At 50.1% G+C, this 15,426-nt stretch overlaps 1 long non-coding RNA gene across 1 annotated transcript; it reads left to right on the top strand.

Annotated features, from left to right (window-relative positions):
• The first annotated feature begins 8,699 nt into the window (after positions 1 to 8,699).
• LOC115614883 lies at positions 8,700 to 14,817 on the top strand. The gene is made up of 5 exons (XR_003993882.1): positions 8,700 to 9,421; positions 10,450 to 11,961; positions 12,099 to 12,208; positions 13,537 to 13,695; positions 14,608 to 14,817. It is a non-coding gene; the product is annotated as an uncharacterized LOC115614883 (long non-coding RNA).
• Positions 14,818 to 15,426: the final 609 nt, after the last annotated feature.

The raw sequence follows: 15,426 nt of genomic DNA, 5'->3' as shown, positions 1-15,426 counted from the left end.
TTTGTAGTTCCTGACAACCAGCCCTTTCCTCAAGTATCAGGTGTGAGACAGGCTGCTGCTACATTGAGACCTGTTTCCTTGGTGGCAGGCTTCAGGCACAAATGCGAAACTTAAATTTCCCTTCTCAGCCTCTTCCTCTTCCACTCTCCTGTGTTCAGCCAAGGCTGGTGGAGCTCTGCCATCCCAAGCAGGAGGCTGGAAGAGGGGCAGCAGCAAGGTCCTCAGTGGTCAGTGCCACGTGGCTCGGTGACTTGGCTTGGCTGGAGGAGGAGAAATAGCATCTCCCATTGCCCAACAAGACCTGCTATGTGGTGTGTTCCTGATAACGTGCAGTGGGAAATCACCTCTCAAACCTGACCCATGGAGCTTGTGCTGATGAGATAAGTGTGTGCTGATGGGATCTGCCCTGGTTGGTAGTGTTACACCCGCGTTACACAAAGTGGGTTGCTCAGGCGGTGTTACTTCCTTCTCTAATACATTGGGGTGACACCCACACTTTCACCACTCTCAGGGCAGCTCAGGACACGAGGAGAGGCCATTGCATAGAGTGCAATAGGCAGGAGAAGGAGCCAGGAGGTGAGGCTCCCACTGCTGAGGCTGGCTGCTGTGGAGCAGAAGCATTTCAGAGGTGCTGTTAATGGGGAGTCCACAAAAATTGAACATGCTCAACATATCCCCTGAGCTTGTGAGCTTGACCTGCCAACAGGCCAACCAGCAGCTCAGTTCCCCCTGAGCCCTATTGCTGTGTGAGGCTGCACAGCTGGGGGGAAACCCTGGAAGCTGGCATTTCTGCTCTCCAACCATGGGGAAGAATTCATAGAATCCCAGACTGGTTTGGGTTGGAAAGGAACTTAAAGCTCATCCAGTTCCAAGCCCCTGCCAGGGGCAGGGACACCTTCCACTAGAGCAGGTTGCTCCAAGCCCCTGTGTCCAACCTGGCCTTGAACACTGCCAGGGATGGGGCAGCCACAGCTTCTCTGGGCACCCTGTGCCAGTGCCTCAGCACCCTCACAGGGAAGGATTTTATTCCTAATGTCTAATCTCAATCTCCTCTCTGGCAGGTTAAAGCCATTCCCCTTTGTCCTGTCACTACATGCCCTTGTAAAAAGTCCCTCTCCAGATTTCTTGCAGGCCCCTTTAGGTACTGGAAGGCTACTCTAAGGTATAAAAAGATACTTAATTGGATTATAGAATTCTCGACTACAAACTCCTTTGGTTCCTGCCTCCAGCACAGTGCCTGAGGGGGTCTGTGGGGCATCCAGTGTGGAGGGTGAACAATGCTTTGGTGGTATCTGTGGTCAGGCCAGCATGCAAATTGTGGGGGCAGATTAGGCTGCATGGGAGGCATAACTTTAAGATGATCATATTTCTTCTTATCTTAAATGATGTCTCTTATCTAAATGCCCTCAGTTGTGTCTTCTGCAACAAAAGCTTCCAGGTTTGAGTAGAAATGAGTTTACCAGGTGGCTGCTGTGGTGTGGATGGGTGAGCAGCAGACGCCTGGCTGCAAAGAGAAGCTTTCAATAACTTGTCTTTGGTGCGTGATGCTTGTGGAAAGCCGCTGGGCTGGCTGATTTCAACCATTTACTTCCCCTGGACCCCGTGCCTTGGGCCTCTGTACTGCCCTGGAGCGTGCGGTGTCACACTGGGAAGCAGAAAATGGCAGTAAGAATGAAAGGCAAGGAGTGTGGCCCTCCAGCTTCACCCTGGTTGTCTGGAATAGATCCTCTGCAGCGTTAGGAAACACTTACTCAGCTGGTCTAAGCTCCTGGTGAAGGATCTCGGTTTCACTGCAGCAAGCACGTCCACTCCAGCTGCCTTGGTCTGGGGCAGATGTCTGCTCTGCTCAAAGCCCACCCGATGTTTCTATGTAAACTCATTTTGGGTGGGATGTTTCAGAGCTCTGACAGTTTCTGTTGCTAAATAGTATGACCCAGATCAATAAAACTGTTTCTTGGCTCCCACACTGAAGGAGCTGGTGTCACTGTAAGCAGTGCTGAATGTGCCGTGGTCACGTATGCTCCATCAGGAACCGAGCTGGGTCGACAAGAAACACTGACTGATAGGAGCTTGAGAAACAGGTAGAGCTGACAGCTCTTGGAAATGTGTCATACCCGTTGCAGGTGCTAAGGAAGTGTTCAAATTCCAGGTTGCACACACAGCTTTCCTTCTGCCCTGCACCCGGGCGGGTTGTGAGCGGTGCTGGGCACGCAGCCTGCTGGGCAAGGAAGAGCAAGTACCTGGGTGGAAATAGTTACACTGCTGCATTCCCTGATTAGTTGTCTTTCCTAATTCCCCCCAAGCTTCGACGTGTGGACAGAAGAGCTCTGTGAATCTTTTGCCATAAAAAGTGCCTTTTTTCCAGCTGACTCTAGATCCGATTGAAGTGTTTTGGGGTGGGGGGTAATCAGTCACCGTTAGCACAAACTCATTTTGAAGTGCACGCATAAGGTGTAATATGCACAATGGACGTCAGAAACTTTGAGCTTTAGTGCTCTTTTAGAGGTAATTCTGATCTCCCTTCTTTATGTTACATAAATGTTATATATGTTTTCATATACTCGGAGAGTTGTATCGTAGCAGGATGCACTCAGCAGCAGTTTTCTGTGTTTCATTCACCATTTAGAGACCTCTGGGAGTCTTTGGGAGAAAAAACAGTGAATATTGTTTTATGACAGAGAGGAAAAGGTATTGGGGTTTTTCTTAAATTGCTTGCTTTCTTACTGGTGAGTTGTTCTCAGCCTTCCAAAAGGCCAAATGAGGTTTTTTGTTGTTGAAATCTAACAGAAGACTTCCCACTGGATAGCACTGGGGAAAATTTTCTTTTCCAAAGGTGGAAATGTTGGGCGTCTATTATGTGATTCGGTGGGAGTCGTTCTGCAACGTCATCAAGGTGGCATCTGCTGCCAGCCAGCACCTACTGACGTGCTCTGAGTGAAGCTGGGTGAAAGACTTCTGTGAACAGCAGATTTACAGACAAATGTCCCTTCTATACTCTGAAGCTGTTACAGATTCAGCTTTGGTCAGGGCAGTGCTGGGGTTGTTGCTGCTCTCCTGTGCTCACAGCACTCCCTTGAGGTTGCCTCCTGGTGCAATTCCCTCTTGCTTCTGGCAGGATTTGAATCCATTTTGCCCAATTCCTAAACCCTACTCATCCTTTTTATTTTTCCCAGCATGTTTTCAGTCAGGTGGGAAGCTGCTCGGTTTGTCCTATGTCGAAGCTCATGGAGAGGGGGGAAAATAAACTCTTGAATGATGAAGGTATTAGACATGAGAGCTAATTTCCAAAACGTCAGGAAGGAAAAGGATCTCTAAACCATGCTCCCTGGCTTGGCAAAGCCGTTGCTGTGACGTTACCTGCTTGGGTAACATCATGCGTGCTTCCCCTCTGGGCTTGGATGATGAAATGACTGGTTGATGTTAGTGGTATCCCTGTCCAAGTGATGTGGCCCTTCACCACAAGTGTTGGAAGGCTGCTGTGACCTTGGGTTGGTGAGGAAATCAAAAGGAATTCAGACAGGAAAATCCTTGCAAATTCTTGCCCTGGACTGAAGAGCAAGGGATAAGTGACCAAATAAATCAGAACTATTCCCTTCCGTCACACACAGACTTTCTGTTTAGACTCTCCAGGGAGCAGACCTGGAATCTCATTCCAGAGGTCTGGTCTGAAGGACCTGGCACTGGGGACAAGCGCAGCGAAGATGTTGTCTCACTTTCTGGGTGTTGAGACGTGACAATGTGCCCTTGTGTAGCTGTGAAATGTCAGCAGCGAACGTTTACCGACGGTGCCTGACGTGCCGTGCCTGTCATTTTGGACCATCTGTTTCTTACTGCAGAAATGTCTCTTGTCTTTCTTGCTGTCTTCCTCAGCCTGATTCTTCTCTTTCCACTCATGGTCCCCACTGCAGGTGCTGGTCTCTCCCTAGTTTTCCCTGGCTCTGCTCTGTAACCTCCTGCCTACCAGCATACCAGTGTCTTGGGTTTGGGGTTGATTTTTTTCATGGTGGATTTGTACCCCTCTTGTGAACTCCTTTTTGCTCATTCAAGTGGCTCTTGCTGTCTCTCCATCCCCTTTGTGTGGAAGAAACACATTCAGGCTGTGCCCCTGACTTCCACTTGTTCCAAGCCCCGGGGACTGGAAAGCTTGTCCTGATGTGATCACGTAACACGTGGAGCATACCCCTAATGCAGGCATTTGTTGCCAAAGTAACCAGGGAAATGGAAAATACCTGCCTGACTGTATGTGGGGTGGTTCTCCCAAAGGACTCTTCTCAGGGAAAAAATTCCCCTGGTCTTTTTTTCCTCCTCTGGCCATAGCTGGTTCTTGCTTTGTGCTTTCTCCTCCCTGGGCGGATGATAATTGGAGGAGAGCATTTCCCAGGAATTCTTTTTTGGGTGAGCCTCTACAGCACAGTATTTATTTTGCAGGATTGATGTGTTGTGCACTTTTCTTTCTGTTCAAGCAAACGCACACAAATAACACTGCTTTTATCTGCCCAGGTCCAGACCGTGCCCAAAGCCTCCTCTTGACGTGACTCACTCCTGGGCAAGCCCTGGAGAAAGCAGATGTGGTAATTCAGTTGCAGATCCCATCCTTTTCTCACGGCCCTGTGGTCAGCCGGCTCTGTCAGACGTGCTGTGGGTAGCTGACGGAGGAGCGAGGTCCTCCCCGCAGGAGCCTTGCATCAGCCAAGCACCTGCTCCTGCACCTCCTGCCCCGCTCCAGCCCTCCCGGAGGGATTCTCCTGGTTTGTGGGGGCACTCATTCCCACAGCCAATTTGGGACACTGTTCTCTACCAGCCGTGCCGGTTTGGTTCTGGTGGAGGTGTTGGTGTAGACAAGGTTCTTGATCCTTTGAGTAGTTCGTAACAAGTAGTTCACAAACAATATGCATCATCCCTTTTGTTGATGTCTTCTCCTCTGCAGGCTTCCATGAGGGTAAGTTTTGTTAGCAGAAAAATCTGTTGTTTTCACAAAATGATGGGGTTTTTTCTCCTGTTTTCCCTTTCTGTGTCTTCCTTTTTAATCCTTAAGTAAAACCTCAACATAAAGAAAAATACATATTTTAGGGAAAAAACCCACATAAAACTGAAGGGGGAAGGTAGAATCCAATTTGATGAATAATAAATAATCTTGGGCTCAGAAAAGCCTCAGCTATTTTTCTCAAAGCAGCCAGTGCACTACCAGCTTGATTTGCTGCTATAAATATTGGCCAGGTTCTTTCAACTCTTGGGAAGGTAAATGAGAAGCAGGTGCCAGGTTTGCTTGGTATTGCATGTCTGGGATGATGAAAGGGCCAAAGAACCTGGAAGATGTGTAATTGCGAGTGGGGTGCTCAGCCATGCGGTCTGGGAGCCCAAGCACCAAGGTGCAGCAGGGAGGCATGTGCTTGATGTGGGATCTCCCTTCGCCACGGTTCCTACCTGCCAAACACCAGCCTGGAAGATAACTGGCGCTGGCTCCAGGATGGGAGGATGCTGAAAGTGTTCCTGCCCAGACAAAGAGCCAAACCTGGGTGACGTGGCACCGGGTGCACCTTCAGGTATTTGCATCGCTGCTCAAGGCTAACACTGCCCATGCACCCGTGGTGGTGGAGCAGTCAGACATCAGTGGACAGGTTGGTGCTGTGATGTCTTTCCTTCCTTCCTTGTGCTTTAGAGGAGCAGTTTTGCTTCCTCAAGTCCCACACATGACAGCAGAAGCTTTGTCCTCTCTCTGTTTTCAGTGAATCAAGTTTTTATTCTGCTTTCCTTCACAATCTGCTTCAAATGTAATAGAGCCCCTTCTGCTTGACACCCTCATAACTCTTAAACTCACAGCACTTGTCTGTCTCTGCATCTCTCCATGGCTGCTGTCCAGCTCCAGGGCTGCCATCATCCATCCAGGGCCGGTTGGTGTGGGATTGTGCATGGTCCCTTTTGGCACAGCCAGAGCCTTGGATTTGGGCTTCTCCCCAGCCCTGCCTAGCACAGGGCTTGAGCACAGGCCTGAAGGAGGAGATGAGTACAGCCTTTATGGGTCCGACTGGAAGCATCTCCTGTTTCCAGCAGCAACCATGAGGGATGCCATGGGGTTAAAAGAAGAATTAGGGGCATGCGTAGACCCATACTTCCCTGGCAGGCAGCCTCTGACCAGCCATGATTTAAGCTCTGCTTCCCCAGCATAGATGGTTTCGAATCCATTGTGCTTAAGAGAGGATGGTTTCTTCTCCAGGAGTTTACAGCCTCCTTTTTCTATCACAATTTAAGCTTGTCCTCCAAGCTCTGTTGAAATGCCTCACTCACCAAAGCTGCGGTTACTTTCCTGAGGGGTTGTTCTATACCCTGTGGATTGAGATCCAGGCAGTGCCCGCTCCACCGGGATGAGGAGGGCAGTGAGAGCTTTCAATTTCTTCCTGCTCTTTCACCTTGCAGGTTCAAGACTGAGGAGGATGTGTTAGGCTGGGAGATGCATTGCTCTTCACTGCATCTTTCTCTGTCTCCTTGTGGTGGCTGATAAGACACCATCACAGGGCTGACTTGACTGGCCAAACTGTTGAAGAAACCAAGTCCTTGAAAACAGTTATCTGAAGAACAAGAAACATTTGGGCATATTTGTCCCTTAGCTTACCAAAGGGTTATTAATGACTTTTCAATGGAGCCAGTTAAGTAGGTGCATTGATAATGGCATAACAAGAGCTGCATCACTACCAAGGTAAACATCAAGTGGTCTTCCACTGGGTGCTACTTAAAAGCTTGAGCAGCCATGAAACCCTCTTGTCCCCAGTCTGAGAGGTTTTACTGTTGCTGGTTGGTTGTTCTGGTTTGTTTTTCAGCGGCGTGGCCAAGGGGGGTTCTCCAGCAGCACTGCCGTGGGGAGCCTGGCTGCGGTCCTGCCTCTGCCCCGCCATCAGCCCCGGTAGCATCACGGCCATTTCCATGGCAACGTCATGTGCGGGGCCATAATAAAGTCGGATTGCAGCCGCTTCCCTCTGTGTGCAGGCAGGAGAGCAGTTTTCTGAGGTAAGAGCTCAAATGAGTTGCTGAGGAGCGTTTTGGCTGGGGAAAGGCAGAGTTTCCAGCAGCCAGGGAGGCTGTTTGTGCAGTGTGAGAAATGCAGAGTGAGTGAGTTTTCTGGGTGTTCTTTTGCTCTGCCAAGTAGATTTCATGCACACTTGTAGTAGGAGCTAAATTTAAAGAGTGATTGTCCAGAAACAGCTATGGAGCAGGTCTCTGAAGTCTCTACCTGTCCCACAGGGCCATAATATGGTCTACGTATTTTCTTAGAAGTGGCTTTGAAGGTTGCTGTGGGATCCAGTCTCAGCTTGGAGTCTGCTGCTGGGTGGCTGCTTGTCATGGGCCAAATGCTGACAGCCAGGCTGTGGGGAGAGCTCACACACAGCCCATGAGCTTGATCACCTAAGAGCAAGAACTGGGCAGGACTGTGTTTTGGCTTGGCTAGTGATGAAGATGAGACCATGCTTGCTCTCTTGCCATGGACAGCCTGGAGGACAGAGCTGCTCTGTTAGCTCCCAGCAGGGTTACCAGCATCCTTCAAGCTGGTGTAGGGGGAAATGGAAAGGTTCATTTGTTCTGCAAGCCCTGGTCCATCCTGTCCGCCTTCCATCATCCTTCTATCTCCTCTCTGCTGGGGTAATCAGGGCACCAGCCCTCCTCATGGTAGGTGATCTAAGGATCCTTGGGCCAAAGGACTTGTGTAGTCCCTGTTCCTGAGCATTGTCTGCTCTGGCACATGTGTTGTAATCCAACAGTGTCCCTTTGGTATCTCTGGAAGCCTCTTCCAAATGAGGCCATGATGGGACTGTTGGTGGTGGCTTTTGAGGAGACTGTTGGTTGATTGCTCTCCAGCACTGTCAGCACAGCGGCTGCGTTTGCAGGCACCCAAAACGAGTCCTTTGACCCCAGCGTGGCAGTTCCAGCACTTTGGTTAAAAGCAGGAACCCTTTTAATGTGGTCAGACCTGGCTTTCCCTGTCCAGTGCTATTACAACTGGTAAAGCGAGATTTCTGGAGGGGTTTAAGAGCACAGTTTCTATTTGAGTATCTAAACCGTACACAAGACCAATGGGATTTAAGCACTGTGAGGGCTTTGGAGGACAGGGCATGTGAGCTGTGCTGAAGTGGGAATGGGGAGGACACTGAGGTAATTTGCTGCTTTCTGAGAACACCAGATGCATCTCAGTGAGGTTTCTTTGGTCTCTCCCTGCCCAATTTCATGGGGTAACATCAAAGGAGGCTGCCAGTGGAAACAAATGGAGACCGAGGTAACACCTTGTCACGGGAGAGCCTCAGGAGCCCTGGCCAAGGGAAACCCGCCTGCCCAGCTCCAAACGGGCTGGCAAAGCCGGCTCTTCCCAGCACAAAGTGTGTGGCTATGCTAACCCTCTCCTGGGCTGTGTAATTGCTGTGCGTGGATGGGTTTGTTGGCCACTGCCCAGGGCAGCTGCTTATGGCAGAAATTAGGGCAAGTGCCAGCGGGATATCACAGCCCAGAAGGTTTTAGGGAAGGATTTGGGTGTGGGTTAAAATGCTCAGTCCCCAGGAACTGTCAAATGTCACAGAGGTTCAGGACCACAAATACTCTGTGGTTTACTGCATTTCCCCCCGTCCCGTCCCTGCCACCACCTCTCCTGTGTCCCCCGCGATCTGGTTGTGAGCTGCGGGTGTGTCCTGGAGGTGTCACCTGGATAGCACCCACCAACCCACCTGGCGGGTGGGAAAACCAGGGTCTGGCTCTAGCACCAGCCCTGCCAAAGGGATCTCAGCAATTTCAAAGTATCTTCTCTGCTGCGCTTGGCTTGCTTTCAGCAGTCTTTTGCTCAAACACCGAATTCCTCCTTGGGAAGTGTAATATTCATGAAGGAGACACGTTAATTAGCAAGCCGTCTGCTCCTTGCTTTGGCATGTGAGTAGGTGGTGTTACCTCTGGAATTAGGTTGGAATCCGTTTGGTATTTAGGTGCATTTGATTTGCGAGAGCTTGGAGGCCCCTTAAAGAGCTCCTCTAAAGCATGTTGAGCTACACACAACATGCTTCATGTTATGTGTTTTCTCTCTGTAGGTCTGGGGCATCCAAGGAGAGCTCATTCCCAAGCAGGCGTCCCCCAGCCATGTGAATAAACTGCAGAGAGCTGACCGCTGTCGATCAGAATGGATCCTGTCATTCATGGACACATCTTTCCCTGCATCCACAAACAGATCCACGACTATCTCAGACTTTGTCATGGAAGTTGCTATGGGGAAGCCGATCCTCAAATTGCACTTTACCTTTGGTTGGAAGCCTAACGAGCAAATTCCAGTTATGCAGCTTTGCTGCTGTCCCCAGCCTGGAGGAATATCACTGCCTCTGTTAGAGTTATAAGCCCAAGGGTTATGTTTCAGCCTGTTACTGAACCCTGACAGCATGGAAGTGAACATAGAAAGGTACAAACACCATCAAACCCACTTAATTTCAAATCAATTCTTGGCTATTTCTACCACCAACATGATTCCGGTGCTAGTATATGGTCTTCAAATATCAGTAAATTTTGGCAACTTCTCTTGAGCATAAGGAGACAGGATCTCTGGAATCTAGGGTTTTTTTCCCCCAAATCTTTTCAAGAAGCCTCCCCCTTCTCCTAATTCTAGGATTAAGAAGGTAGGGAGTGAAGATGCTAAAAAAGGGCTACAAATATTGCTTGTGTTGTAGCTGAGAAATTAAAGCTACTTCCCTTTTGTAAATGATTTCCAATGGTTTTAACATTATCTTTTTTTTCTTTTGTTTTTGTCACAGAAAAAAAATGAAAGGAAAAAAAGGGGGGGGAAGTAATGAAAAGGCCAAATGTTTCATTTTCTGGTTAATCTCTGAAGAACTTTAGAGAGCAAAGAAGTGGCTCATGCTAATTTCTGGGAAAAGGAAAAGAAATTCCAGTTTCTTCATGTGATTTTTCTTTTTTTTCCCCTACCCACTTGAAATAATTCATCCTGCCTTAAATGAAAAGGTTTGATTTGGAAACGGCAGCAGAAGGTGGGTATTTGGGGGTGTGTTGGCAGGGCCATCCTGAGTGGATCAAAGCTTTTGGAAGGGCAGCATGCAGCCCCGGCACTGTGGGATGAGCTATACTGGGCGAAACCACAGCAGGTGCTGCTGGGGTGGGCAAGGAGGTGAAGATGCCAGCCCAGAACATCTTTAAATGCCTCCAGTACAGGAGCTCAGTCCCCACTCCTGTTAGTGTGGGAGCTGCTCCCAGCTTCTCTCCTTGGGTCTGGGGATGCCCCTTCCCAGGGTCAGGAGCCTGGGCACCCAGCATCCTCCAGGACAGCTCCTTGCCCCCCCTGCCCTGCATATTTTGCTGGGCATCAAAGGGATCAGAGTTAAAACCCATCTGCAATGTGAGGTGTGTGTCCTCCCTTCCCACCGCAGCCCCTCTGGAAGACGTTCATCGCTAATGCCATGTTTCTCTTACTTATAGGAAGGTTTCTGCATCCACGTGCATCCCCCGTCTAGGCCACATGGGCGTCCACTGGAGGACCTTGACCTCAGGGTAAACAGAGGCTTTACTGAGCCCATGAACTCCTGGTTATCCACGGCATGACGGTGCTTCCAAGCCAGGTTCAACGAGAGGGACTGAGTTGGATGGGTTGTTTCCTTTCTGCCTTTTCTGAGCCTTTTCCCACCGGTGTCACCCACCTCACCAAACATGAGCCCTGTGGGGCTGCTTCTCCACGGCAGTGGTGTTAGGTGCACCCAGCTGCTCCCTGCGGTGCCAGCCAGCTCTCTGGGAGCAGAAAGCCATCATTTGCTGGCACCTTTGGAAGCATATCCCGCAGCAGAGGACCGCTGTTGTGCCTTCTTTCCCCAGCTGATGGTGTTGGGGAGGAGAAGGCATGTTGGGAGAGAATGACTTCACAGAGCTGCTCCGGGAATCGGTCATCCTCTCCTCACAGCGAGGGCTGCTGGAAGAGAGCCCAGCAAAGCCCTACCAATGATGTCTTCATCCTCGTACCCCATTACAGGCAGGGTTTGCAAATGCTGAGGCGATGCTGTTCACTGAAAAGCCAGCCAGCTCAGCCAATAATGTGGCTTTTAGTGGCTCTGCTCAAAGCTCTGAGAGCTTCACAGTGTGTTTTGGTTGGATGGCTCCATAAGAGTGGATGAAGTGAATGGAGAAAGCTGGCTCTTTGGCTGCTTTTCTCAAAGTGAGTGAGCTTTGCCTGAATGATGAACCCAATATGGCTGTTTCTAGACCCCACAGCTCTGCAAGATGAGGATTTCCCCACTTACAGGTGTAATGATGTTCTCCAGCTGCACCTGAAGCACAAGGCAGGAATCTCCTAATGCAGCTCAGCAACCTTGGGCTCAGTTGGTCACTGATGAAATAAACCCAGGCCTCAGCATGCTGTAAGATATCCCCGCAACCCAAAATCACAACAGAAGGGTGTGTAGAAACACTCCAGTCCTGGTAAAAGGGCTGCACATCCACTGTGTGTTGTACAGGGAGAACTCCTGTCCTGTCCCACATCCCTCACTGGGCTGCTTTTGCAAGAGTGAGAAGCATGTTCATCAAAGACATCTCCACTGGAGTGCCAAAAATGCTTTAAAATTACCTGTTTTCCATTGGGAAGGGGAAGAAATACAGAATAAATGGTTCTTGTAAGCTGTCTCACATGAAACACCAAAGGATGGAGGCAAGTAATTAATGAATCTCACCAACCCTATTGGAAGGGTGCTGGCCGCAGTACTGGGAAGCGGCTATGGAAGGCAGCTGCCTCCCTTGCTTTGATCCAAACCAGTGTGAGCACCCATGCTGGCCATCCGGAAACACAGGCTCATGCTGGATCCAGCGGTGCCAGAACCTGAGGTGAGAGATGCTTCTCTTTGAGTCAGGATCAGTAACCTCTGGATATAATGAAAACTAAAAAGGCAGGACCTCCTCCTCTGCTCCCCCACGGAGAAGATGTGGCAAAACCTTCCCTGAGTTCTGGTTAGTGCTCTAAGCAGAACAGGGGATATTTCTAGCAACCTGACTTCCAGGCAATGAACCACATTCAGTCCTGTGGTTTATTGTATTAAATAATTATGGGATTTAGCTCATTTACCCTGTGCTTTTTCACACCCTAGGTGACCACGTGATGGCAAGTACAAGACGAAGCAGTGGGAGCTGGACTCCATGCCCAGCTCCACCACTGCCACAAGACATGACCATGCCTCCAACCCCCCGCCCGATGATGGTGAGCTCAGAGGTGTTGAGGTTTACACTGGCCGTGCACTGGGCATCCTGAGCAGGGGATAATGCAGTGGTAGTGTCTGGAGCACTCTGGGAGCCCTGGGAAGCTCTGGTGTGCAGGGAGCTGGGAGCTGTTACATCTTGCTGTGTAATGAAACACTACCACACCTGTGCAAATTTCCCCATAGCCTGAGGCTTGGGTGGAAATGTGTTGGATCATTAAATCAAGCTCTTAAGAGCTACTTGAAGATGGAAGATGTGAAATCAGGCATACGAAATGGAGATCGTGTCTAGACGATCCCCTGAGCATCTGCCTGCCTCGAGCAGAGCTGCTGTTTGCAGCAACTCCGGTTCTTGGCTTGTGCCCCTGGAGGGACAGGCAGAGCTTGCTCGTGCAGAAAGCCCAGCTATGCTTCCGCTCTGCCTTTGCAGAGCAGTTGGGGCTTGCCTGGAAAGGCCGGGATGTCACCTTGCATTGAGGAGCCAGCCAGCGAGCTCAGCTTGGTCGTGCCAGTTAGGACAGGACCAAAGGGAGATCTAGGCAGAGGCATGCAGCTCTGGATGCAGACTCCAGGTGCTGGTCTTGAGGCAGAGTCGGTCCTGCTTTGTGGAAACATGCATCCCCAGGGTTTGTGTGTTGCTCCTTCACCTTCCCTTCCCAGGGAGTGAGATAACTCCTAAAGCCAGGACTGTGCACTGGAGTCTGATAATGCAGTATCTTTTCCTTTGGTAGCCAGGACTGCAGGGTAGCAAGCTAATTGCGGGGGAGATATCACACCACATGTTCATCCTGCAGCTCCTCAATGGAGAATGACATATCTTACCTCTGGGCAAGGGAGTGGATCAGATCACGGGAGCCACAGTTTTCCCCTGGAGACCTGTGCAGAGCTGAAGCAGCTCCAATCACAGCTCCAGTCACAACTCCCAGGCTTGGTGCCAGGCCCATGCCAGGCTGCACTGGTACAGGGGCTGATAGAGCATCCAGGTTTTGGCTGGCAGAGGAATCCAGCCAGGCTGCTGGTGCTATGAAGGCTGCAGGATCCTGCTGCAAGACCAACTCAGCTGCTTCTTTCAGAGGAGCTGTCTGCTCTGGTGCAGAGCAGGGCCAGATGCTATTTACTGGTGAGGAAGAGGAGAATGGGTTCAAAACTAGATTTTTTTGGGAGTGATTTTTGGCTTGGAGTGTCTGTGGTAGCTGTGGGGGACCGGCCATAGTATCTTCATGGGTCAAGTATCCCCAGCCCATGAGCATGTTTTGTAAGGCTGTTCCCTTCAGTGCTGCCTGCTCCCTCCATGCAGCTTGTTACTGATGAATCTCTGCATCCTCCCTAGGAGACAGAGCTGTTGCTGGTGCGATGTGAGCCGGACTATGGGTGGTACCCAGGATGCTCAGTGGAGGGGCTGTCTTGCTGCATCTGAAACCCAAACACAATTACCTGGTGTCTGCTAAGCTGCAAGGACCAGGCAGCACTGCTCCACTGCCTGCAGAAGGTACCTGCAGCAGCCAGTAAGTGGCTGCTTCTTACTGCTGAAGCATCATTAATTTTTTTTCACCAGCAGCTTCTCCTTTCTGTAACCGCGGCCCTGAGGCACTCACTGAGCTGGGGCCGAGGGAGGGGGAGCAGAAGGTGAGGCCGAGTGGAGGAGCAGCTCATTTTCAATACAAATAAATGAGATGTGGGCAGCTTGTTTTCCTCCTGCTTTGCCCCTGTAGTGAGATGCCAGGCTGGGATCTTCCCCTTGTCTCTGCCTGTCTGCATGGCACCGGATTGGTCTGTAAATCCCTGTCCCCTGCATGGGGACAAATGCAAACCCACTGCCTCTTCAGGTGACGTTCAGCACACACTTCTTGTGCTCCTGCCGCCTCCCTGCAGTCATAGCTCAGAAGCTCAGGCTGTAGCATCTGCTATCTTTAGTTGTACAGCTCTGAAATGCGTATTGGCTTCATCACATGTTTAGCACTGTGGGATGTGCCCAAATATTAAGTAACTTCCTAAGCTGGGTCTAGCTCAGATCAATGGGATCTAGAACTGTTTTCTTTCCACTTGGGCCACAGAGAGCATTTTTACAGATAATTAGAAGTGATGGTGCCCTCCCCAACCTGCTGGTGGGAGAGGAAGTAGTCAGGTGAGATTTGGGTTGAAGGTTTGCTTGAAGAAAAATAAAGTGCAAGTCTACTGGAGGTGTTTCACTGGGCCTGAAGATACCTTAAGTATTTTGGAGAGGATCAAAACTGATGCTAGATGGTTGCCCATCACTGTCAGAGGGGGTATTTGGAAGCAAAAGCCCAACTCCAGAGCTGGATTTTGGGTTCCTCTTTCTTAGGAAGGGGGCTCAACATTTGGGACTTGCCTCTTCTCCACAGGAGAGAGGCAACAGGGTGAATAACTCTCTCCTCCACAGGAGAGAGCCCAACAGGGGTGAATAACACGATGGCTGTACCCCCTCTCCCCAAAGCGGCCTCAGGCAGCTCCCATTAGATCATTTTAAAACCAGCCCTGCTTGGCCTCTGTGTCCGATTTAATCAGCATGACCGAATACTTGCCGACGGGGAAGCCTTGTTTGATTGTGGAGGTAATAAGATGATTCGAACACAAGAGCTGATAGTTTCAAGTAAGTGAAACTTAACCTCGCTGTATAAAGCGTTATTGTCCTGCCACAGAAATCCTCTGTCCGGGAGAGCACAGCTGTGGGGAAAATAAATGCTGCTCTTCTTTTTTCTTCCTTTCTTTCTCTTTTTGCTGTTTGTTTGTTTAAAACCCGGGGACCTCGGGTTGGTTTGCTCTTGCTGGCTGTGATGGAGCGGTGGTGGGATGTGGGCACTGAGCTCTGCCCAGGGAGCTGGGGCTCCCCAGGGGACTGGCGGGCAAATTCCCTTTAATCCAGGGAATTAAATCCCAAGCAAAGCCATTGATGGTCATGAATTTAGTTGAGATCCAGGCCAAATCCGGTCCCCATTGAAGTTAAGAGCGAGCTTTAGCTGCTGGTTTCAGAGGGGTCAGGGCCAGGACCTGTAGCCGCATTGCTTTTCAGGCAGTTCAGAGCGTGTTTATGAAGGAAAAGGGGATTTTATTTTGTTTGCTTAGTTTTATTTGTTTAAAACCTCCTATTTTCTGGAATTTCTCACCCACGCACATCAATGGTGTGGACAGGCAGGGTCTTGGTCCATTTGGTTTTGGGTGCACTCAGGAATCCCCGTGGGGATTTTCTTTCTGGCAGAGC

This window comes from Strigops habroptila, chromosome 11, assembly GCF_004027225.2.
Source record: "Strigops habroptila isolate Jane chromosome 11, bStrHab1.2.pri, whole genome shotgun sequence".
Lineage (NCBI taxonomy): Eukaryota > Metazoa > Chordata > Aves > Psittaciformes > Psittacidae > Strigops > Strigops habroptila.
Note: the sequence above shows the minus strand (reverse complement) of the source record. Positions and strands in the feature narration are given on the sequence as shown.